The sequence below is a fragment of the Narcine bancroftii genome, chromosome 9 (genome assembly GCF_036971445.1).
Source record: "Narcine bancroftii isolate sNarBan1 chromosome 9, sNarBan1.hap1, whole genome shotgun sequence".
Lineage (NCBI taxonomy): Eukaryota > Metazoa > Chordata > Chondrichthyes > Torpediniformes > Narcinidae > Narcine > Narcine bancroftii.
The window spans coordinates 29,477,033-29,503,257 of NC_091477.1; the positions used below are offsets into that span (position 1 = coordinate 29,477,033).

Here is a 26,225-nt window from a genome sequence, read left to right on the forward strand (position 1 = left end):
TAAGACAGCATTTATTACCAAAGAATGATTGGAACTTTTCTGAATTGCTGCAACGATCTGACAAGAATGAGAGCTGACCACACATGTTCAAGCCTGATTGGTGTGTGTGTTAACCTGCAAATCGGGGTTGATGGTATTCCATGAACCTGCTGCCATGAACCTTTGGGTAATGCAGTCTGGTTTTGATCAGTGTCCAGCATTTTTCCAAAATAGAAATTGGATCAGTTAATTTCCTGGTTAATGTTGCTCGATTTGTATGGTAAAGATGTAACTTGTGTGCAAGTTTAGATTGCTTCATTATCAGAGGAATTGTGAAGGAAGCAGATATTCTTTTTCTCGCACTGATGCTGCTTGGCCTGCATAGATCCTCCAGCAGATTGCTTTTGCTCCAGATTTCAGCATCTGCCGTCTCTTGACTCTCCAGCAAATAATCCCATTCCTGACCTTGCATTGACTCCCATGAGTCAGCTCGGTTACTTTGAGTTGACAGTATCAGGAACTATTAGTTACCCAGATATACAATTAACATCAACATTTTAAAACATTGTGCATCACATATCAGTCTTCAGGACAATAATATACTGGGAAAACATAGAGGTTTAAACAGAGTACCACTATTTCATATCAAAACAGTACTGCAGCAGCTATTGGACTTGATTTAACTCAATTCAACTGGTAGTATCAAGGAGAGGACAATTAAAGTTGGTTCCCTTTTCACCTTGTTGTGACCATCTGCAACACGAGATTGTGGGAGGCAAAGCCAGACCTCTAAATCAAGGAGGCACTCCTTAAATGTGGAGCAGGCTTTGATAATGACACCGAGGTGTCCTTTGTTGTTATATCCTGCTATTGTCAAATAGAGCAGTGATTTCAGGGCAAATCTGCCAGAAGCAGGAGAATGTGCCAGAAAAGACCTGGCATGGAAATAATCTTTTAAAATAAACATTTCCGATGGGCTGGAGGATTAGGAATCATCTCAGTAAAGAGAATTTCCACAGATGTATTGAAACTTTTTTCAGGCCCATGAGGTACTGGCATCCCAAATGTTCCTTGACATACTGAGTGCCCTTCTGCTGAAGCATGTATTCCTTTAAATGGCCATTGTTTTGAATATACTTCTTTCCTATTGCCATAAAATCCATCAGATTATGTTTGATTATTTATGATACATAATGGGAACCCAGATGGAAATTGATTAGCGACAGAGATGTTTGTGAAGGCATTAGATCTGATGTGAAGGATCATTGAACATAAAGAAGCATATAAACACTATAGCACAGAAATAGACCATTCAGCCCTTCTAGTCTGTGCCAAGATATTTTTCTGCCTAATCCCACTGTCCTGCACTAAGACTATATCCCTTCATACCTCTCCTGTCCATGTACCTGTTCAATTTTTTTAACAATATTAAGAATCAAGCCTGAATTTACTAATTCAGCTGTCAGCTCATTCCATGTTCCCACCACTCTGTGTGAAGTTCTCCCTAATGTTCCCTTTAAACTTCTCCCCTTTCTCCCTGAAACCATGACCTTTAGTTTTTAGTAAAAACACAATGCTGGAGAAACTCAACATCCATGGACTTTTTTTCCATAAACTTTTTTGGCCTCCTCCTCAAAAAACTCCATAAGATTGGTTAAACATGACCTACCGCACACAAAGCCATGTTGACTAAACTTAATTAGTCCCTGTCCATCCAAATACTTGTACATCCGATCTCTTAGAACACCTTCCAATAAGTTATCCACTACTTAACCACTGACATCAGGATCACTGGCCTATAATTACCTGGATCATTTTTAGAGCCTTTTTAAACTAAGAAACAATACGAACTACCCTCCAAACCTCTGGCAATTCTCTGGTTCCCAAGACCATGTTAAATAGATCTATCAGTGCCTTGACAATTTCTACTCCATTCTCCCTCAAGGTCCAAGAGAATACCTTGTCAGTCCCTGCGGGTTTATCTCCCTTTATTTGCTGTAAAACAGCAAGCACCTCCTTTTTAATCTGAAGAGGTTCCATGACCTCACTGTAAAAAAACAAAATGCTGGAGAAACTCAGCTGGTCAATGTTCTTTATGTAGCAAAGATAAAGATACTTTCTAAAACCTTATATAAAATACTTTATAAAAGTACACTGTTTGACCAGTTAAAGTTTTTCCAACATTGTGTTTTTACTTCAACCACGGTGTCTGCAGACTTTCATTTTTAACTACCATGATCTCACTGCTTGTTTGCCTCACTTCCCTAGACTCTGTGCCAGTTTCCTGAGTAAATACAGACGTGAAACACCCTTTTAGGATCCCCTATCTCCTTTGGCTCCATACATAGTCGACCACTCTGATATTCGAGAGGACCAATTTTGTCCCTTATTATCCTTTTTCTTTTAATATACATGTGGTAGCTCTTGGGACCATTCCAAATGTACTGGGGGTGTAAGTTAATTGGGTGTAAATTAGGTGGCATGGACTTGTGGGTGGAAATGGCCTGATACTGTGCTTTATGTCTAAATTTTAAAAAAATCCCTCACCTTATCTGCCAAAGCAACTTTGTGTCTTATTTTAGCCCTTCTGATTTCCCTCTTAAGTTTTTTTCTTGGATTTTTATACACTCCAAGAACCTCTTTTGCTCCTTGTTGCCGATACCTGCTACACATCTCTCCTTCTTAAGCAAATCATCCAGTAGCCCTAAGAACCAAACCTCCCTGGACTTGTTAACATTGCCTTTAATCTTGGCAGAAACATACAAACTCTGCACTCACAAAATTTTGTAATTGGAGGCCTCCTGTTTATTGAGCACATCCTTGCCAGCAAACAACCTGTCCCAATTCACGCTTTTTAGATCCTTATTTCCTCAAAATTGATTTTTCTCCAATTGAAAATCATAACCCGAGGACCAGTCCTATCCGTTGTGCATAATTATCCTAAAACTAACCCACTGATCATAATGGCACTATGACCACTGGACCTGAAGTGTTCCCCCAACACATACTTCTGTCACCTGTCCTGTGTTGTTCTATAGGAGATCTAATATTTCCCTCTAGTTATATATATATAATATATATATATTATATATATATATGTTGATTTAGAAAGCTTTCCTGAACACATTTGACAAATTCTAACCCATCCACATTTTTAGAGTATAGAGTTCCAGAGCTCCTAAACTTTCAAGAAAAGAATTAATTTTTTTTCTTTTTTAAAAATAATTGCTCTTAAAACTGGACTGACCATTAACATTTATAATAGGAAGTAATAACCTGTTGCAGGGAGTGACTGTAGAACCTAGTGTTATGTCCTCGGTTGTACCATGGGAGATCTTAATAAACACTAAGAAAAGCTTGCAAGTTTAGAAGCACAAATCTTTACTAACATCGAGTTACTGGTCATGTATTGATACACTGTCGCACTGAGCATGCTCACCACTTAAGTGTGATGTGGTTCTTACAGTCTTGCAGTGTTCGTGCTCCAGCATAAAATTGCCCCAAGTTTCCTCTGTATATAACACCTAGGTTTAGATAGTAGGAGAAAGCTAAGAACAAAGGATGGAAGAATGATTTCTTGGAGTTGATGCATTTGAAAGTTGTGTTGCACTGGAGATGTGTGCTGACAAAAATGCTGTTCACTGTGAATCTGATTGAATTGGAGACTTAAACTGGAGTTTTGGTGTTGAATGTGGTCGATAATATCAAGCTGTAAGATGTTATAAAGATATGAAGAATTGGATTATGATCCTGAGCAAAAGCAATAGGTAGGTAAGAAAACATGTGGAGAAAGGGAGCACTTGGATATAGGAATACAGAGGCATAACTGGTTAATAATAGCAATATAATTGACAGCACAGTTTTAATATGGCCATAAAAGAAGGAAAATAAAATTTAAAATGCAAAATCCAATCTCAACTTCTGCACAGTGGTCACTGCTTTCAACTGAGGTAGGTTGGGGTTGGGTGACCAGCCTGCTCTACAGAAATGGGTTGGTCAATGAAGTAGTTTAATGAGGCTGCGTGCCTAAGATTTTATCTCTGTTGCAGATGTAACGCTGGCCGGCCGGGTTTCCCGGGCCTCGGGAAACCCGAAAGGTGAAGGAAAGCGAGAACTGCTGGATGGAAAAGGTAAGTGATATTCCAGCACTACTTGTTGGCCAAGGAAAGCAGGAGTGCTTCACCCCGGCCCATCGGGCAGCACAATTGGGTAGTGGGTAGCTCTAGCCACGCAGATTCAAATCCAGCGCTGTCTGTCAGGAGTTTGTACATTCTCCCCGTGACCTGCATGGGTTTTCTCTGAGTGCTCTGTTTTCCTCCCACCCTCCAAAATGTATGGGGTTGTTGGTTAATTGGGTGACACTGGTTCTACCATGATGTAAAATTTTAAAAATCAATCATCTACCTACTTGAATCTCTACACTTGGATTCCTATCCCATCCTGCATGATCATCCCCTCCCTTTGCTTGACATCACCCACTGCCTGATTTCCCACTCCTCCCACTAACTTCCACTGCCCATGCTAAATTTGATAGGGTCTTCCCTTCTCCACTGCTCACTTCTAGTGTCCATTATAATTCAGTCTTGAACTTCAAAATTCTGAAGGAGGTTGTGGAGAATCTGTTTCACTTGTGGAAGAGCCAAAATAAAGACAAGATATCAATGAAGAATCAAAAAGAAAATGAGTGAGAAAGGAAGTTATGAAAATGTTGAAACCAATATAATTTGAAATATTTGAATACAATGGTTCTGAAACACTTGGGGTGAGCTTTAATGAAAAAGGGAATAGGATTGAAAAATATAAATACTTAGAGTATAAGGTAGAATGTTAGAGCAACAAAGACAAAAATTAGCCAAATACTCAGTTTCTGTGTTACAGAAACAAATGGAACATATAATAAATGTTTTATTTTACCCATACCTTGTGCACTGATTAAATTTTTAATTCAAGAAAAAATGGAAAAACTGGAAATATGTATTCACATTTTTAAGTGGATTAGTTTCCTTTGTTATTTTGGAAGATAATATCTTTAATATGTAATAGTTATATTCAGTAACAAAAGAATACATTTTACTGCAGAGTTAAGATGATTCAGTGAAATTCACAAATGTGATACTGAATTTTTTTGGAAAACATACTTTATGAACATTTTAAATGTTGTTTGTAATTTTAAAAAAAAAGAACCAATGTCAGTGTTAATAGTAGGAAAGAAAATATATATGAAAAGACAAGAGAGTTCAGATGCTGGAATCTGGAGCAGAAACCAAACTGCTGAAGGAACTCAGTGGGTAGACAGAGGAATAGTAATGTTTCAGGCAGAGATCCTGAATCAAGGTTCCTCCACAACTTGGCTCATTCTCAAGAAGAATTTATAGGCATGGTTGTGAATGAAGTATCTTGGGTGCATAGGTGGAACCATGGCAAATGGAGTTGAGATCCAGAACAAGTAGGATGGATTAACCTTGAGAGCCTCAATGCACTGTTCTTATTTTAGTAATAAATGCAGAAAATACTGGAAATACTTATGCTTGTACTGTAGCAAACTCCTGACCTCAGTTGTGGCTGTGCAGGGTTTGTACGTTCTCCTTTTGACCCTGGGTGCTTCAGTTTTCTTCCACATCCTGAAGACGTGCAGGTATGTAGCTCAAGTAGCAACTGTAAATTGCCTCTGGCGTCCAGATGACCAGGAAAATCTAGGGAGGGGATGGCCAAACTACGACCCACAGGCCAATTCTGCTCCATTGCCCATTAGAACATGGTCTCTAACAATAAATTGTACATTTTTAGTTTCAACACTAGATGCTGCTGCCATTTTGAACAGCTACTAGACTGACTGTGGATATGTTAATCATTGAAAATGACTACCTCAGTTAAAAATAAATGTTGACTTTGGTTGAAAAAAAGTTTACCTCAGTTTAAAAAAAACTACTAGAACGTCAACAATTAAACTTTTCAGTAGTGTCATATAGTTATTTTGACAGAAAATTAATTTTTGATGGCACAGGGGTTTTCTGGTCTAAAAACACCATTTTTTCTTGCAGTGCAACTGATTTAAAACTGCTGGGCTTAATATATTTTGGCCCGTGTCTCCTTATGTTTTTCTATATGTGCCCCACAGCAAAAAAATGTTTGGCCACCCCTGATCTAGAGGAAGTTGATGCAAATATGGGGAAGATAAAATAGGTTTGAGTCACATTAGTGTAAAAATTGGTAACCAATAGTTGACATAGACTTAGCAGGCCTTGCATTATCTGTGGATAGAGAAACAGAGTTGAAGTTTCAAGTCCAAGGCCTTTCACAGAACCCAGGATCCTGCCTGGCCTGTTCAGTGTTTTCATTTTGTATTTTGTTTCAGATTTCCAGCATCTGCATTTTTTATTTTTTCCAATTACTTTTCTTGATTCTCTATTCCCAATGAATATGCTCTGAAACATTTTGGAATGAGTTATTTGTCAGATTTAATATAGGATCATTTACAGAACATTTCATTTGCTTAATAATAGTTGTTTTGTTTCAAACCATCATAAATTGCATATAATAGTTTACCACTTTTTTAATTTGGCCACTTAATTTTATCGAGGAGCAGAGTGAGTTTACAAGTTGCTTATGGTGGTTTAAGGGAAGATGGATGGTAAATACCATTATTTTCAAAATGTTTTATGATATGACTTCAACTGCATTTACAATTTTATCTATTGGAACTTGTGATACTTGTAACCCCTTACAAGGGATTGTTTCTTTGTGCTTTCTTCATTGTTAATATTTAAGGTGTGCCAGATCATGATTTGATCATAAACCGACATTCAGCACTTAGAAACGGTTTTCATTCATTCAGCGGAATGTGTCTGTCAATGAGAAACACAATTTTCACTTACCCTTTTCATTGAGAGGCATCAAAGACTTTCTATTCATGAATACATTGGTCTAAGGTATGCATACACATGAAGATCTTTGTAGATAAGTGAAGACATCATATTTCTGGGATGCAAGTAGGACCCCAGTACCTTTTTAACAAAATTAACTAGCTGATGACAACTGTTGTTTCCCAGTGATATCTGAGGGCAAGGTATATGGACATGACAGAAGCGATGATTGTGGACTTTGGGAAGACCATGCTGCACTGCACATCAATAACTGTAGTGGACAGAGTGGAGAATACCAAGTTCCTTAAGAGTTCACTTATCTAGTGACCTATTGTGGACACTCAACAACTCCTCAATTGTCAGGAAAGCGCAACAGTGACTACACTTCCTGAGAAGACTAAAGTAGGCAAGGCTATCGGCCATCATTATGTCAACTGTCTGTAAGAACTCGATAGAGAGTGTCCTGGCTGGCTGCATCACAGTGAGGTAGGGTTGCTGAAGAGAAATAGATTGGAGGTCAATCCGCAGCACCACAAGAGACAATCACTGGAGTCCCCCTCTCCCCCCATCAATGTGATCTGTCTGAAGAGGGTGGGCAAAATCATTGAGGACCCCTTCCACCCTGCACACATCATCTTTCAGCTGCTCCTGCTGGGGAAGAGATACAAGAGGATCAGAACCAATACCCCCAGGCTGAGGAACAGTTTCTTCCCTCAGGCAGTGAGAATGCTGATTGACCAAATGAACTGCTCACATGAACCATCCCAGACTCTCATTTGTACAAAGGAAAATTTATTTATTTTTATAGATATAATACTTGTCCAGCATATGTATAATTTGTCTATATGTGTGTTTTGTCTGGTTGTGTGCCTGTATGTTTTTGCACCGAAGCCTGGGGACCGCTGTTTCGTCTACTTGTCCTTGTACAGTCAGATGACAATAAACAACTTGATTTCACTTAATTAAAGCTCTGGGTCAGGAAGACTCTGATGAACATTGAATGGCTTCAAGGCCATTGAATAAGCTCTGCTCTGAAGAAAAATTGATGGTGTGGTACAGGAGTGAAACCAGTAGAGCCGCTCCTGTTTGCAAGTATTCTAGTTTCCTCTTGGTTGGCATGGATATGGGGGAGGGGGCTGAGATGCCTGTTTCCATCTGTATGACTCTGATCCTCTGGAACTAGTGTCTCTTATTCACACTTTCAGAGTCTGAATATGGGCAATTAATCCACTGGCTGATTGTTAGGCTTTAACGGAGGAACTTGAGCAGAATTCCTGCCAAAATTTAGCAAGAGTCTATTGAATATCACATGTAGGAAAGGCCATGGACCATTAAAGTTAAATGTGTCTGATTCTTAGTCCATCAATTGCACACCCAATTAATTTTCTGTGTTAAAAGAGGAGTTTTTAGGTTACTCAGCATTTACTATTGCTAATTTCCACATTTTCAGTATTTTCAGGGAGTCACTACTGACTGGAATTTTAACTGGACTAGTTACACATATACTGTGACTACAAGTCAAGGTCAGAGAGTGGGTGTTCCACAGTGAATGAATCACCTCCTGGCCTAGAAACTTCTCACCTTCTACAAGGCATATGTGGAAGCATGATAGAATACTTTTTATTTGTCAAGATGATTGCTGTTCTAACTGTACTGAAGAAGATTGACAGAATCCTGGGTGAAACAATAATCTGATTGGCACTTGATTCTGACTGTTAAATGATTTTTCTCCACCAAAGCTGCAGCTGTAATGTGTGTGCTATAATTTGGATGCAAGCAGAACCTCTCAGTTTTACTTCAGGAAATACAAAGGTGTGGACAAATGACAACATGGCACCTTCACGTTTTCTCCTTCCTGGCACATATTATTGATTTTAAAATAAATCACTCATCCTTCAACAACAGTGGGCCTGAACCCTGGAAGATTCTACCTAAAGCATGCATGGAGTGTAATTTTTAAAAGGATGGATTGCCATCATTTTCTCTAAGACCATTTGGATGGGGGGAGTAAATATTGCCCAACAACAGTTAATTCTTTATATCAATAAAAGAGAAGACTGTAAAATCAGTGTGTACTGTCTGAAATTGTGGTAATCTTTCAAGAGAGTGGATAATTGAGTGAAATGTATTTCTAGGGCTGCAGGGGCTAATTAGATACTTTATCTTTTTTTTGTTGTCTGTCAGTGTTTACTTGCTGTGTCTTAACCCCAAATTTAGCCTGGTTGTAAGCTTTTGAAGCTTCACTGCATCAGAATACACACTTAGATTTTAATTTGATATCATCAGGGTACTTGGATATACTGCACTTAATTGGCTCATCATTAATTCGGATTCTGAACAGAGTCAAGTACTGATCCCTGCAGCAACTCATTGTTTAAAACATTCTGGCCTACAAATTGTTTATTCCTAATCTCTGTTTTCTGTTCATCAGCCAATCATCAATCTGCTCTCAAGTATCACTCCCAAATCTTTAGAGTCTAATTTTGGTTAATAATCCATTTTTGTGAATGGATGTCTGTGATGAATAGTGTGACACAAGGATTGGTGCCAGGACGATTGTTATTTATGATGGATGTGAGTGACTTTGTGGATGTGGGAGGCAAAATTAGTAAATTTGTCATTGACACAAAGATTGGCAGAGACTTTGATGGTGTGGAAGGTGATTTAAGGCTGCAGAGAGATATCAGTGTTTCAGAAATGGGCTGAGAAATGGTTGATGGAGTTTAGAACATAGAAAATTACAGTGCAGAACAGGCCCTTTGGCCAACAATGTTGTGCTGACCTGTATATACCTATATTTAAAAAAAAAGCTCCTTACCTCATAACCCTCTATTTATCTTTCATCCAGGTGCCAGTCTGAGTTTCTTAAATACCTCTAAAAACTCTCTTAAATGCACCTTGAAAACATGAGGTAATGCATTTTCACAGCATAATGAATTCAGGCTGCAAACCATGAATGGTAAGGTATAAGGAACCAAGGGACCTTGAATAAAAGTCCACAAACTCAAAAGTTGCAAAGTAGAGAGCTAATGCAGTTGGGAAGCCATGCAGGATACTGGCCATCATTAGATACTGAAGCAAGGAGGTGATTCTCAACTTCATAAAATCTTGGCCAGATTTCTGCTGGAGTATGTCCTGTTCTACTTGTCAGGGTATAGGAGGAATGCGATGGCAATGGAAGTTGAGGGGATAAGTGTGGAGGGGATTCATTGGGATGTTGCTCAGATTTGAGCAGTTCATTTCCCTTTCATAAATCTATGTTAAACCTGCCCCTTCCAGTTATAATTTTTGAAGTGAACAGTTACTGCATATTTAAGAATATATTCTAACAATTTCCTGACATCTGATACCAAGTTAATTGTTGATCGTTTTCTATCTTTTCTCTCATTTTCTTTTTTGAAGTAATGAGTTGATACTTGCTACCTTCCAGACTTTTGAAATCCTATAATCTGCATATTTATGGAAAATAAAAATCAGTTTATTCATGATATTGTAGTAGTTCCTTCAAAACTCAAACATGTAGGTTATCATGTCCTGCATATTATCACCTTCCATACAAGCTAATTTTTTGCTATTGTTAATTCCTTTGAGTTCCTTATTTATTCTCGACCTGTAGTTTTCCATTATTTCTGGGATTTAAAAATCTTTTATGACATGCAACATGCTAAATGGCCCATTTGGCCCATGAGCCAGTGCCGCCCAATCAAAAATAATTGGAGATGAAGGGATAAATATATTATAAATGCCTATTTGATGTGACTTTTTCAATTCTGCATTAGGGAGAGGGAAACAACACGTAAAAAAAAATCAAACTGTGTCTTGCATCAACGAAGAGCATCAGAGGTAGATTGAAAGATAGATTTCTTTGCTGTAAACTCAAGTCTTTTGTAAGATTATAACGGAACATTAAATGAGCCCTTATCTGTGCGAAGTTTGATGATTATTATTCGAGCAATGGGAGTTGGAGATCCCAACCGTGCAGGGGCAGCTATTTCTTTACAATCCGGAGGGGAGAAGCCAGTGAACTTAAATGAGCTAAACAAAATGAACCAAACATAACACAAACCTGTGACTGAATGCATTTATTATAACCAAACATCTTTATCCGTAAAGAAGAAAAAAGGGGCAGGGAGAGGTGGGCACGTTGACTCGCCAACTCCCATTGCTTAAATAATAATCATCAAACTTCGCACAGGTAAGTGCTCATTTAATGTCCATTATTCTTCGCAATGTAGGCTGGTTTGCCAATGTGAGAGTTTGTAGCTCAGTGGCTTAATCCCTTCTGCAGCCTTATTCAATCTGCCTCATGTAGGATAGAAGCTGTGAAATTCTGCTCCTCTGAATTTAAAGGTTTGTTGTAGAACCTATTAAAGGTTCTCTCCTTACTCCATCCCACCTGGCAGAGGATATCCCATATAGGTTGCTGCTGCTATAGTTGGACTCAAACTGAGAAATATCTACTCCAATCACTCTCATGATCTCCCGCAGCCATCTGGTCAACGTCTGGGAGGTAGCCCGCTGATGCATTGATTTTATTACATACAAAGAAGTATTTTTCATTTAGCCTAATATGTTTCTTATATCGTATCTTTCATCTTCCCTGTGTGCATACAATGAAAATGTTGTCCCAATTCTCCCTAGCCTGTTATGTTTCAAAATTTCTGTAACTTAAATGCTTACACAGTCCTCCTCCCAACAGATATAGTCCATATGGATGCAAGACAAAGCTTGTACCCTCTGGGCCAATGTCAAGGCCACTAGCATTATCAGCTTATGGGACAGGCTACATAAGTCCAAACTGGAAGTTGGTGACAGTAGCCTTTAGCCTTAAATAGTCCAAAACAATCTTTACATTCCAAATTTCCTTAGATCAGGGTACCGGATGACACAAGTGGAACGATCCTTTCATAAACCTTTTGATCAGGGGTCGTTCATCCTCTCATGCTCAGAGACCTGGAGTGTCAAGAAAGCAGCCAGTGTGCTTTTTGCTGTATTCACCGTGCTGTAGCTGGCCCCCTGCACATAGAACGTATCATCTGATAGAGGCTGACTGTTCATTCAGTCCGATTGGGGCACAATACATTTTTCAATTTCCCCACATAGGAAACATAATATTTTTGTGTAGACTTTCTCCAAGATGCCCGCAGGATGTCCAGAGTTCTAGGCTGCAGAGCGTTTTATGTCGGTCCTCGGTCTCCGATCCGGAAACCTAACAGAATTAAGTGAGACAATGGATGAGATTTCTTCGACACTGGTTGGATTAGCAGACCTTTGCTTTTGGTGAATACCAACAGACTCCCCTAAGGTTTATGGTGAAGCAACATTGTATTTTGACCAGTCTAGGGTAATGGTGTAAATGGCCTCCACTTGGGGATCTGGAAGCCAGGACATGAACCTTGGAACCTGGTCATTAAGCTTGGATGCAAACAAATCTATCTCTGGCATGCCAAAGGTGTCTGCTAGTAGTTAAAAATATTTCTTACCCAGAGTCCACTCAGTGCTATCATTGAATTTTCTGGATATCAGGTCTGCTTGTCTGTTAATCCAACTCGGCAGGTAGGTGGCAGTAACCCGAATGTTTCTTTGAATTCACCAGTGCCAAGTTTCAATGGCCAATTTGTTACAGGAAGGAGATTTGAGACCTCCCATATTATTGAGGTAGGCCACAGCTGAAGTGTTATCCTACCTCAACAGTACATGAATGCCAGCTTCCCTCCCACAGAAAGACTTCAGTGCTTAAAAAAAAACCCGCCAGCATTTCCAAATAATTGATGCCAGATTTTGAAGCCTCCCTTAACTCTATGTCCATCCATCTGTCCCCAGTAGAGACCTTTAGATTCATGACTCCCCAACCTTCACTACAAGTGTTTGACCTGATTTCCAGATCCACCTTTCTGAGCTCGATCCTTGTGTAAGTCCGCGAGATATAGTCGATCCACCATGCCAGGTTGGATCAGATCTCACTTGTTAGCCTCATGGGCCTGTCAAAATGTCCCCTAGCTACCTTAAGAGCTGATATTTTGTCCCTTTCCAGGAACCTATCATTTAGCAGATCATACTGTACTGCCAGGAAAGTCTCCACCAGTTTCCCAATTAACCTGGCCACCTTTCTTATAGAGGAATGATGCTCTGTCATGAGCCCTCTGCAGTCCTCTGCCATTTTATCCTCTGGCATGGTGACTTTCATGTCTTGTGTATCAATAATGAAGCCGAGGAATTGTAATCTCTTAGTCGGCACCAGCACTGATTTCTCAGGATGTATAGGAACCCCACGTGGCTGCTACTGGCCTTTTTGTTTCCTCAAACGATCTGCCCATGATAAGGGTATTGCCTAGGTAACTCATTACCATGTGCCCCTCTTTCCTGAGCCTTGCAAACACCGGCTTCAGTAACTTGGAAAATGACCTGGGCGCTGAGCTCAGCCCATTTGGCAAAGCCTTATACAAGAATTTCCTGTACTGTGGGCAGATCGCAACCGAATAGTATGCGTCTTTGCAAATCTATCGAGGCCAAATAATAGCCCTTATGTAACATCGGCATCACAGAATAAATGCTATCCATTTTAAAATGATGTACAAGACATATTCATTAAGATCCAATAGATCCAGTATCATTTGAGTGATTCCACCCCCAGTGGCGGGAGATCGGCATCGCTGCTATCAGTTTCAGACTCCAACTTCAGTGAAGCTAGGCCAGTGCAGCCAGCCTTGGGCCCCACCTTCAACGAAGGTAGGCCACTGCCGCCTGATCCCACCCCCAATGTAGGTAGATCGGTCTTGCTGCTCCTCAGCTGGGACACTGCTCCCTGGCAGGCCCGCTGGATTTTTGGTACTAACAAAGCACTATGGGGCTTCTTATTGGAGGCCTTTCTCCTTGGGCTCTTGCCGCCCTGCCTCTGCCCAAGAACCTCCTGCCGGTAGTGGCGGAATTTTTTACCACTCACCTCCTTCTCCAGAAGACTTGTTCGGGGGTTTGACTCCATTTGTGTGGATCGCACTCCAGTGATCTCCATCAGGGCTCTGCTCCTGCAGACCCACTATTTTAGTGCTGTTTTGGGGTCAGTCCACTATGATTCCACACTGAACTCGTGCTGTGAACCAATGTATATTGCGAAGAATAATAGGTAACTGGCAATCAGTGTATTGGAAAAAATTGAGAAAATAAGTCATTTCATTTTTAAAATGTACAGCTGTTAAATTTATGAATGGATCTGTAAAAGTTCAGAGTTTAGAAAAGTTCTCTAGTAATAGATTTTTTAAAGATGCTGTTTAGAGAAAATTGTTATGACATTTGTGTTGCTTCTCTCAAAGGTAACGTGAATTGTGTTGATGTATAGTCTTGAAGAGTCAAGATGATTTACTTGTAATTTTCTGATGGGTCTGCATGATGCAAATTTCTATTAGAGTGAATTTTAATGGATGGATGGCATATGTTTGGGAGAAATTAGGCCATTGAAACCAAGGAAATTGACAGCACATTGAAAAGTAGGCGACCAATCTGTCAACTTGCTGCCTGCAAGTACACCCCTTTGTTGAGACAGATTGTTAATTTCAAAATGTAACTGACTCATTTATCGAGACATGGCTTTTGCAATTTAAATTTTTGTCCACAGGTTTCCCAAGTTTCTTGGAACTGTCAGTAAAGGGAAGAGAGGATCTCATTGGGAAATTAGGTAGCTGAAGGCCAGGCAAGGAAACATAATACTTGGAAAAAAAGCTTTGTTCACACCACTTTTGTTGAGATGTTTTTGGCAGCTTTGGAATCTTCTGCATCTGGTTTGCACATTAGGATAATCATGAGTTCTCATGCTATATTTCTCTAGATATAACAAATAGCACTAGTAGGAATAAAACGAGAACTTACAGGAGCAGAATCAGAGCCAATCCCAGTACAGATGCACAAGCAACAGTCTGATCCTGTCACATTGGCATTTCTGAATGACCACAGGAACCAGCAAAGAGGTGCAGCTCTCATAATGCAGTTTCCATACATGCGTCCACTCATTGTTTCTTGGATCGGTTAGATTATTGGTGACCCATGAAGTTCCGAGTCTCATGACGGGCAGATATTTTCAGCCTTGGGTTCTGCAATACCATCACTGCATTCTATTTACTTGCATCTGTTTCTATGTCTGCAGAAACATTAGCAGATATTTTATCTTTTACAGCTCAGAAATGCATTAGTCAGCTAGCTGATGCCTTGTTTACCAAGGCAAGTAGTCATATACATCAGTCAAAAGTAGCAGGTACCTGGGTCAGTGACCCTGTTTAGTTGTCCTCAGGGACAGGGTGTCATTCACTGCTTTTATGTGGTGATTCGGCACCTCAGATCACCTCAGAGTATTTATTAAGACTTTCCATTCCATCCATCAAATTGGAGCCATGCCTTCACAAGAGTGAATCCAAGGAAAATATCCGGTCTGGATGGAGTACCTGGTCAAGTACTGAAAACCTTTTGCTGGCCAATGTATTTATGGATATCTTCAAAATCTCACTCTGAATGGATGGTACCCATTTGTTTCACACAGGCCACAATCACATCAGTGCCCAAGAAGAGTGTGGTAACTTGCTTAAATGACTAACCACCAGTGACACTCACATCTACATTGATGAAGTGTTTTGAGAGGCAGGTGTTGAAGCATATCAGCTCCTGTCAACAATTACATGGATCTGTTCCAATCTCCCTATCGTAGCAACCACAGGTGTACGGTAAATTCCATCTCCCTAGCTGTACTCAAAACCCTGGAACAGCTGGTCAGCAAATATGCATACATCAGTATGGCATTCAACATCATTATCCCCTCAGAATTAATCCACAAACTCCAAGACCTGGGCCTCAGTAATTGGACCCTGGATTTCCTCCAGACCCCACTCAGTGTGAATGGGCAAAAATAGCTCCTTCACAATCTTCATCAACACCACAGGGTTGCATACTTAGCCCCCTGCTCTATTCGCTTAAAACCTACAACTGTGTGGCTCGGTATGACAACAAAACCATTACCATTTACAATTTTGCTGATAATACAAATGTAGTGAGCTGTATAAAAAGGGGCGACCAGTCAGCATTCAGGAGGGAGATTGAAAACTTGCCTGAATGGTACACCAACAACAATTTATCACTCAATGTCACCAAAAGTCAAGAGATGATTGTTGACTTCAGGAAGAGAAGCAGAGGTGTACAATTCATAAGTCATTTGGGGATCAGAGGTGGAGAAGATGAGCAAAATTAAATTTCTAGGAGCCACCATCTCGTGGGACCTTTCTTAGACGCAACATATTAATGTCATCATGAAAAAAGCATGTCAGGCCCTCTACTTCCTCAAGAGTTTGTGGTTCAGAATGTCATCAGAAACCTTGGCAAACTTCTACAGATGTGTGGTGGAAAGTGTACTGACCATCTGCATCGCAGTCTGGTATGGAGGCACCAATGCTTCTGTGTAGAAATCCCTGCAAAAGGTAGTGGACACAGTACTGGACTCTAACTCTTCCCACCATCAAGAACATCTGCATGAAACACTGTCATCTGAGAGCAGCAGGAATCAACAAGGATTCACAGCAGCAAAGATATGCTCTGATCTCGCTGCTGCCATCAATAAATAAGTATAGGTTGCCATAGGGCTCGTCTCACCGGGTTTAGGAAGAGCTCCTATCCCTCAACCATCGGTCTCCTCCACAACAAACTCAATCAGAGATTAATTTAAGGATTCTTACTGTGCACATTATTTGTTAATGAACATTTATTTTTTTCTGTATTTACAGTCAGCTTGTTTACATTCCTTACTTTGTTTACATTTCTTTCTTTTGTATTCAAATCTTTCTTCTTGAGTTTAGTTTACCTTTACTGATGAGTAGAAATTCTGCTGTGCCTGCAGGAAAAAGAATCTCAGGAATGTATGTTATGTCTTGTATGTACTGTGACAATACGTTTGAACTTTGCTGCTGCTCCGATGTATTCATCTCATGGTAGTCCACATGCTCAAAGCTCTTTGCAGCAGGGATCAGAGTGAGCAACTGCCTACTTGACACCCACTTAAAAATTGGTGATATCAACTGTGAAGAATCTAATCACTGAAGTCACAAAGGAATATGATGATAAAGACATCAGCATGTTAAAGGTGGGAGATGTATAATTGGTTCTCAGCTGAAAGAGGTGAGGGTTGTTATGGGATGGGCAAGGAAGATGTTGGCAGCTTGATGGAAAAGTAGTTGTGTATGGAGGGGGGAGCAGTGTTTGAGGGACAGCAGCCACGTAGGACACTCTGTAAAGTGAACCAACTAGACATGGGTTCGCAGCACCACATTTAATGGTCTGCCTGAATATGTCAAATACGATTGCATGTGGAAGATCTCCTTCCACATGAGCCCATGCTTTTTAGCAGTTTGCACATGCATGTAAATCAGTGAGTAGCTCTCCAGGCCTTGAAGGATAATTACTGACTTTGTGGAGTGACACAAACCCCCCGATTTTTGTTCACAAGTAATTGCAGACACAAAATGAATCCCACCCCGAAATGATGACTCATTACTATTGTGAACTGAGTAATGAGTCATCATTATCCATTTTTGACTCTCTGCTCTCACCCCCTCTCCTCCTGGATAGAGCAAAATAGAGTCCTTGCCTTCCATGTCACCAGCTTCCACAATCTAAGGATCATAATTTACGATTGCTTCCACCTTCCTTACTTAAATTTTGAAGAAACTTTTTCCTTCCTGATTTTTTGGTCCACTTTTCAGTCTCCACCAGACTCTCTGCATCCGGCAGTACCGTCCATACAACTGCAGGAGATCCAGTACTTATCCTTTTAACTCTTCTGTACCCAGAGGCCCAAGTGATAACTTGTAGTGAAGCAGAGATTCACTTGTACCTCATCCAATTTAGTCCACTGCATATGGTGTTCATGATGTGGGCTCCTTTGCAATGGATAAAAATGCAGATTGGGACCACCTGCAGTGAGTCCACATGGATGACTCAGCTTTCTGTTGTCTGGCACTTTAATTCTCCATCCCTTTCCCTCTCTGACCTAATCTATTTATGGCCAATTGAACCCGGCTTCACGCTAGAATCTTTCACTTTGTCTCCTGAAACTCAGTCTTTTTAAAATGCTCTTGCTACTTCACTTGATCTCTGCCTCCTTGCTGTATTATGCTTGACTTATTAGCCTCTCTGGGATCTCTGCCACTGCACTTAGCTTCTACTGCTGAGCAGCTCCCTGAATCCTGGAGATGTCACTGCTACAATCATTGCACGAGGCTGATTGGTATTGGTATTTAAATATGTCATATTTAAAATAGAAGAAAATGTATTATTGAAATTTTTCAATATTAATGTAAAAAAGTAAAAAGCATTTTGCTTCAGCATTCTGGTGACTGATGACATAGTAGGTGCATCATCTATGGTTGGTGAATAGCTGATGTATCAGATAAAAGGTACATCTTTGCCCTTGTTCAGTGTAATGAGAAACTGTTCAGACTCATAGCAATGGAGTGAGAAGTCAAATGTGTGGCCATTTGACCTCTTGGGTGGCATCGTGATGGTACAAAGATCATGAATACAGCTAAGAAAGCTGAGTGATCCTGCCCAGTTAAGCAGTTCATAGCTGCATGCAGAAAACTTACCCAGAGGAACTGCTCTAGATATCTGCTGTTTGTCTCATTACTGCAATGGCAAAACAGAATTATCTTTATTCTTAATGAACACTCTTTATTAAAATGATGCCTGACATTTTTTTAAATTTAATCACAATTTAATATATAAATGACAAACAAGATAAACCAAAGAATAATTAACCAATCATGACATGTAAAAACACAAAAATGCTGTAGGAACTCAGCAGGTCTCACAGCATCCACAGGACGTAAAGATATATAACTGATATTTTGGGCCTGAACCCTTCTTCAAGGTATGAGCAAGAAAGGGCAGGATGAGGAGTACAGGCCAACAAACCAAAGGTAATAATTGGACCTGGATAGGAGGACAGGAGAAAAAAGGTGAGAATTGATCAGGGAAGAGGTGGCCCTGTGAATGCAGGGCTGAAAGAAAGGAGAAGGAGATAGAGCAGAGGTAAGGTGAAATAAGGGAAGGAGAGACTTGGGGGTGGGGGGGGGGGTTAACTAAAACTGTTGGTGTTAATGCCATCTAGCTGGAGGGTGTGCAGACGGAATATGAGGTGGCGTTTCTCCAATTTGCGAGCAATCTCAGTCTGGCAGTGCATGAGACCATGGACAGCCATGTCAGCATGGGAATATGACAGGGAATTGAAAAGGGTGGCCACTGGGAGATCCTGGTTATTGTGGCAGACAGAACCAACATGCTAAACGAAGCGATCTCTCAGTCTGTGAACAGATTCTCTGATGTAGAGGAGGCCACAACTGGAGCATCAGATGCAGTAGATGAACCCTGCAGATTCACAAGTGAGGTGTGCTTCACTTGGAAGGACTATTTGTGGACATTAATGGTGATGAGGGAGTAGGTGTGGGCACAAGAGCAGCTCTTCTGGCAGTCAAAGGGGTAGGTGCAAGGGGATAATTGGTGGGAAGGGAGGAATGGACAAAGGAGTCACAAAGGGAGTGCCTCTTTTGGAGGCGGAGAAGCGAGGAGAGTAGAAGATGTGTCGGGCGGTGGGATCACATAGTTGGTAACGAAAATGGCAGAGGATAATATGTTGGATACAGAGGCTAGGGAGGTAGTAGGTGAAGACCAGGGGAATCCTGTCATTGTTACATGAGGGGTAAAAGGGGGGTCAGGGCAAATATGCAGGTAATGAAGGATTAGTGGGTGAGGGCCGTTGATGATATTAGAAGGGAAGCCATGTTTTTGAAGGAAGACCTCGTATGATCTCACATGGAGGACCTTGTCCTTGACTGCAATCTCATTATATTAATGTTTCAATCGTAACTTGTCTATTAAGGTTGTATTATGATTCTAATGGCTGAACGTAGTGTATTTATGAAAGTAACAACCCTTTCTTCAGCAGATAAGAGATGGCTTCAATATTTGTCATCATATCATTCTAAATTTCAGTGTTCAAAACATTTTTATTGCACTATTTATTTGATGTTTGCTTTAACAATAGAAGATTTTAACAAATGCCCCTAGTTGGATAGATTAGGTGGTCTTTTAGTCTGCCTTCTCCTGAAATTGGCAGCATGAACATTAAGCTTGCATTTTTAGGTGAACAACATAGTTGGGTATTCTTCATACTTGGGTGTGCTTAAGGGAGTTAACTCGACTTCTGCCAGCCCAAATGAGATGAAGTGCACCATCAGTGAGGGTGTTTGACTAGTCATAGTTGGGAAACTTCTGCAGCTGTTATTTTTCCAATGGTAGTTAAATACAGTATGAAAAGGGGTCACCTTCTGAGGGAAGTTCATTCTGCAGCTGTTTTTTTCAAAAGCAATGGATGAGTTATTGGGAATAGAAACTTCCATGTGGTGATAGAGAAAGAATGCAGGCACTCATCAAATACCAAGAGTTGGTGGTGATGGAAAATCAGGTGGTGATACAAAGAATCTTCCCTCACAAATACGTATTTCAAAACCAAATTTCTTTCCAGATGATAATGTCGAGGTGATTTTATTTAGTTTGCAAGCCAACATCTTCCAATAAAGGAGCCGAAGGGAAAACATTGACAAATGTTTAAATAAAAGAAAAAAAGGCACCTGGCCAGTTGGATTGGACATGGCTTTGAAAGAGAAAGATAATTTTGTTTGCCAACTTAATGATGTAACTATTAGAAAGAGGGTGGGATCTTACCATTTTTATATTTTTACATTGTAAAATGGGCATACATAGCAATAAACAAATGATTAATCAGAGTCTCAGCAATGTAATAAAGCTAGTATAATTAGAATTCATATTGCTAAATCAGTGGATTAAAATATGAATGTGAATATTGGACTCGATGAAGATTATAGGACTTTGGAATAGGAGGCAAGTTATTTTTGTTTAAATATTTTTCTATAGTTGAAAGTTTTTAATTATTTCCAAGAATTTGGCAGTGTACAGATACCTTGAATCATTGTGGACTTTCCTAATGATGTCCACCTCAAAGAATGTCTTTCTTCCTTGTGAGTGACCTGACTACAATGATCTCTCTCCCTTCCATGGTATAACGTTCTCCCAGCATTCTCAAGTGTAAATTTGCCTGAGAGTGGGGCAACTACTTCTACATTTGGAACTTGCATTTTAAGAGGCCCTGCCAAGATGATTGGTGTGCTGCCAGTTTGCAGTTTTTGTTCAACTTTGCAACTAATTTATGTCTTTGTGTAGGAGGCTGACTCTTCGTGATTCCTAATGCAAAAGACATGATGGAAAATTGCTCACTCATGACCTTGCAAAATATTGGCAAAGGTCTGTTTTAATGCATATCTTAAAATGGTGAAGAATTTCTAACCACAACAATCTATTTTAATCCAAAAAAAATCACTTTCATTTGGATATAAAATTGGCCCAATTGAAATAGACATATGAGCATAAATGCAAAGAAATCTTCCAAGTATATATGGAAGATTAATGATCTCCTTATCCCCAGATAGTCTTGAAATTCTTTTTATTATTCAGTCACAATTCAGGCTTCATCTAAGGCACACATGTCAAACTCTGGCCCTCGGGCCAAATTTGGCCCGCGATATAATTATATTTGGCCCGCAAGATCATATTAAATATATATTAGAGTTGGCCCGCTGGCCGCCGCACCAGTATAGCGCATGCACACTGAAGGTGAAAATGAAGACGCAGGAGGTGTGGAGGGATCTCAGAGTCCCGAATCCCAGGGATCGGAGCGCCGCACTCAGCCCGCCCGGCTCCCGGACACACAGACGCGGCTGGAGTTGGGGACCATCCTCACTGGGTCTGCGCTTCAGCGGCGACACTGGACCGAACATCTCGATGGCGATGCCTTCCCCCTCGCTCCTTGCGCGGTGGACCCTGCCTCCCGCTCCTTTTGTTGGAGACAAGCCCGGCGCTGTGAGATCGCAGTTTAATCCCTCTCCAACCATGGGAGGGGGATGGGAGCAACGCGCTCTTCTCAGCCAATTCCTCCACCGCCCCGGACGCTGGCGTTTCAACGGGGGGTTCGGGTGCCTTCGTCAGGCGACCGACCTGTTGGTCCAAGACAAGGGGAGAGCGTACAAACTCCACACAGACAGCACCTGAACTCAGGTGAACGTGGAGCTGCGACCCCACATTCCACATCAGGACTGTGTGTAAGATTGGGAGCAGTGAGACGGAAGCTTATTTTGTTCCTGTGATTTAAGCCTTTCTTGGGGTGGGGGGGGGTCCTTCTCTGACCACTTGCCTAACAATTAACCTAATCAGATGTGGAGTTACCACAATACAACAGTTCTCAACCTTTTTCTTTCCACTTGCGTCCCTGTGCCATTGGTGCTCTGTGATTAGTAAGGGATTGCTTAAGGTGGTCTGTGGGTGGAAAGAAAAAGTTTGAAGACCACTGCTTTAATCATCCCTCATTGACTCGTCATTTGCACGGTTTCAGACGCTAAAGGAAATGGGCCAATGACAATGAAAGAGTTTATCCCAAACTATTATTAAACATTTATTTTAATAAGAAAAAGTTTAACATTACATATGTTGAAAGAAAGGAAAACATGCAGATGTTGTTGAAAATTTTCAATAAATATTTAGTTCGGCCCTCGACTTTGTCCAAGTTTTTAATTTTGGCCCTCCGTGAATTTGAGTTTGACACCCCTGATCTAAGGGGATAGTCAAGATAATTTTATGGTATTTTGCTGTTATTTGGCACTTCCATCAGTTCAATTATCTCCCTTTGATTTGATTTTCTTCCTCCTATTTTGAATATGTTTTAGTGGGCCGCAGTATAAATCACTCTTCACACTAATGCTGATAGTCTTCACAAATTTAACTACCTCAGCTAATCCAACAGCAACTACATCTGACTTCTCTGGGCCAATGTGGTTACTCTGTTGAAGTTATAGTAAATGAACAGGAGAGTCCGTGATACATTAATCACAAATTATATTAATAATATAAGCATGATTCTATTTATCCCATTTATACTAGTATAATACATTTTGATTCTTGACAAATATGAAATTAATGAAGTATATAATAGATTGGTTTTGCAGTTGAATTCTTCAGTGAATAATTTAAGAATAAAATGTGTGGCACAGATTTATAGCACACTTTAATGTCAGGGCAAGAGTAAGGATTCTTCATGTGATTTAGTAGTTTGTGTCACCAATTATAAGTTCTTATTAAATATGTAATGCTGATGCTATCAAGTGTTATTATAGCTGTTTACAACCATGAAAAAAAGTTTATTTTTCTTAACCAAAGTGATGAAGCTCATTGTATTAGTTTCCACTGTTGTGTGGTTAAATTAAAAACAGTTCCAGTTATTGTGACAATTGCAAATAGCATAATGGAGGTTATATCTCTGGAGTCGAACCCTTGACATAGATATTTGCTTTAATGGAGTAATATTTTTTTAATTGCTTCAATAAGCAATACGTACTAAAGAAGATACTATAGTAGAAAATCTGTTTCTTGTCAACTATCCAAGAATAGCCTCTCTAGTCATCTCCAACAGGAGTTAGTTTGTCATCCACATCATCCTGTGTTCATTATTGTTTAGCAAACTCCCTACATCGAAATGCAATTGTTTCTTTGAATATCTGAACAAATGATGGCAATGTTTTCCAGATTTCTACAACCTTTTCACCCCCAGCACAAACAAATTTGTCAGTTTTGTACATTCTATCCATATATTAGGAAAAATGGTATCTCATTTTGAAAATGAGTATTATGTGCATTCTTGTTTTCCATTTGGAAAGATGTGGAGGGTTTGGAAAAGAAAGCTAAAAGATTAATAAGGACGCTGCTGAGATTAGATGGTATGAGTAGTAGTATTAATTAATAGTATTTAAGAGGTTTCTAGAAGGAAACGAATAAGCGGGGAATCAAGAGGTATGTATCAAGTGCAAGCAGAAGAGTTTTAGTTTAACTTGGGCATTAGCTTCAGCACAGACACATAGGTCAAAGGGCCTGTTCCTGTTTTCTGTGTCTCACCCTATGTTCTGTTTCCATTAAGAGTAGGCATGAATTTATCATATTATCTTCTGCCATCTATTGCACTCTTGAGGACTGGCAGGGTAATTAAACTATAGGGCAGCTTAAAAGCTAGCGAGTTACTTAAAACATTTAAATTTAGACATACTGCATGGTAATAGGCCCTCCCAGCCCACAAACTCATGTGGCCCAATTACATTCAGGAAAATATTTTTTAAGCTTCTGAGGATTTCAAGCTTAAAAAAATAATTCTCCTACTGATGCTGACATTCTGATTTCCCTTTTAACTCCACTCATTTTCTTTGGTGTGTTGTGTGCTTCTCCCAGATCAGAATGGTAAGTGCAGAGCCCTGGTGCAGAAACCATCCTCAGAATTACATTTAATTTGTTTATTAGCAAGAACGCTGCTGAGTTTAGATGGTATGAGTAGTCTAACCTGGTAAGAATATTGAGGAGACTTGGAAGGGCCAAATTCTTCTTGGTGAGTTGTAGATCATACCTATCATACCCCCTATAAATTACTTTTTGTGAACATCATCAATTTATTTAGGTACTCTTAGAATAGAGGGTGACTTACTCTGGTTTTGTGGGTACTTGAATGATGTGGCTAATGTAGGAACTACAAAGCCTTTGATAGATGAGGCAAAAGGTGCTCCCTGGTGGGTAAGTGCCTGAGTAGTGTGTAAGCTGATGCATTTTTCTCTCATTTACATCAGGTACCTGCGTGTTTTGGAAGCATGAGCTTGAGGTTCTCAAAGCATCTTCTGCTTTCTGAATGGTATGGGCCAAAGATTCCCAGGAGTAAATAAGGTTGTTGTATTTTTATAATGGAAGCATCAAGCACATCCTTGAATCTTTTCTTAATCATTTTTTCTTGTGACAAACTGTCTGTGTGGTGTCTGTTGCAGGAGTCTGGTATCAGGCATGCCAACTATGTGGCCTTCCTCACAAAGAAGGCTGGTGTTAGTTTATCGATCCTTCTAATGAACTTGAAGTATATCGGGAGACAATGCTGTTGGCATCTTTCCAGATGCTTTGGCATACCTGTTGTTGGTAGTCCAGATCTTAGAAGCATGTAGAAGTGTAGATACACTTCTACCTTGTAGACTGAGTTTCTGCCAGGTTTAAAGTATTTTGAATAGTCACTACATAGAATGATGAAAGGTTGTGCTGATAAATTGAAGGTGATGGTGAACTCATCGTCAATATCTGTCTTTACTAAGAGATGGGTCCCAAAAAATAGTAGTCAATGTTTTCCAGTCTTGCTGTGAGCCTTTATTGTCAAAGGGAGGAGATACACAGCTAATAGAGGTTAATGAAGAAACTTTGTGGGTGTTGAGTTTAAGGCCTATCCTCACATCTACATCAGTGAATGAATGAACAAAATGTTACAGCTTAGGCTTTGAGCGCAAGCAACTATCAGGGTTGCCTGCGTTCTGCAACTCCTCTACAGAGATTTTGGTGAGCTTAATTCTCAATTGAAGTCACCGTATTTTGAAAAGTTTTCAGTTATTTCTGTAGATTTGTTCTACTCTTGTAACAAATTTGTTGGAGTTGGTGCAGCAAAAGAGATTGAAAGAAATATTGGGGCATTGGTTGTTTGGCACAGATATTTAATGAGATTATTAAAAGGATTAATTATTTTTGCCTCTTGGTCCACTCCTTTTTCAACTATGCCTTGAATATATTGAAAAGAATGCTGGAGAAACTCAGCAGGTCAAACAGTGTACTTTATATAGCAAAGATAAAGATACATAACTGACATTTTGGGCTACATTTTTTCATACCTTTGTTGTAGAACCTATTAAAGGTTCTCCCCTTACTTCATCCCACCTGGCAGAGGATATCCCATATAGGTTGCTGCCACTATAGTTGAAACATTGGTTATGTACCTTTATTGTTGCCTCATGAAGTGCACTGTACTACTGAGTTTCTCCAGCATTATGTTTTTACTTCAATTATGGTGTCTGCAGACCTTTGTGTTTTACCATTGACTATATTAAAGTGGGCTATATTTTGCTGCCCTGTTCCCTTAGCCTAGAATGAATTACCTGCACTCCACTCCCATGTTGAGCTTGTCAGGGTGTTGATGACTGGTAGTCAGCATAGTCTGCGTAATGACAGGGTCTGCGGTGTGACAATCAGGAGATCCTACTTCTGAAATTTTGCTGAGTACCTTGACAGCCAGAAAAATCACAAGTGGAGCTTTGCCAGCTGCAAAAGTTGGAAGTAATTTCAGTGATTTTTAAACGTCTCTGACTATTTGATCAAATTTGATTCAATTTTAAACTAAAAATGGTAATAAAATATTTGTGTTGAAATATAAAAGTTAATGAC

The 26,225-nt window shown here is 40.0% G+C and overlaps 1 protein-coding gene and 1 long non-coding RNA gene across 8 annotated transcripts in view; one reads left to right on the plus strand and one right to left on the minus strand.

Annotated features, from left to right (window-relative positions):
• The first annotated feature begins 4,033 nt into the window (after window positions 1–4,033).
• LOC138743373 (protein phosphatase 3 catalytic subunit alpha-like) overlaps window positions 4,034–26,225 on the plus strand; it is a 150,605-nt gene continuing 128,413 nt past the window's right edge. The window contains exon 1 of the mRNA XM_069898655.1: window positions 4,034–4,109. The gene's annotated coding sequence lies outside the window, so the exon portion shown is untranslated. The remainder of the gene's footprint in view (window positions 4,110–26,225) is intronic.
• LOC138743374 (uncharacterized) overlaps window positions 10,915–26,225 on the minus strand; it is a 101,122-nt gene continuing 85,811 nt past the window's right edge. For all 7 annotated transcript variants that reach the window (XR_011344842.1, XR_011344841.1, XR_011344844.1 and 4 more), the window contains 3 exons: window positions 14,706–14,973; window positions 13,786–13,932; window positions 10,915–12,051 (listed from right to left, as the gene is read on the minus strand). This is a non-coding gene — a long non-coding RNA (uncharacterized lncRNA). The remainder of the gene's footprint in view (window positions 12,052–13,785; window positions 13,933–14,705; window positions 14,974–26,225) is intronic.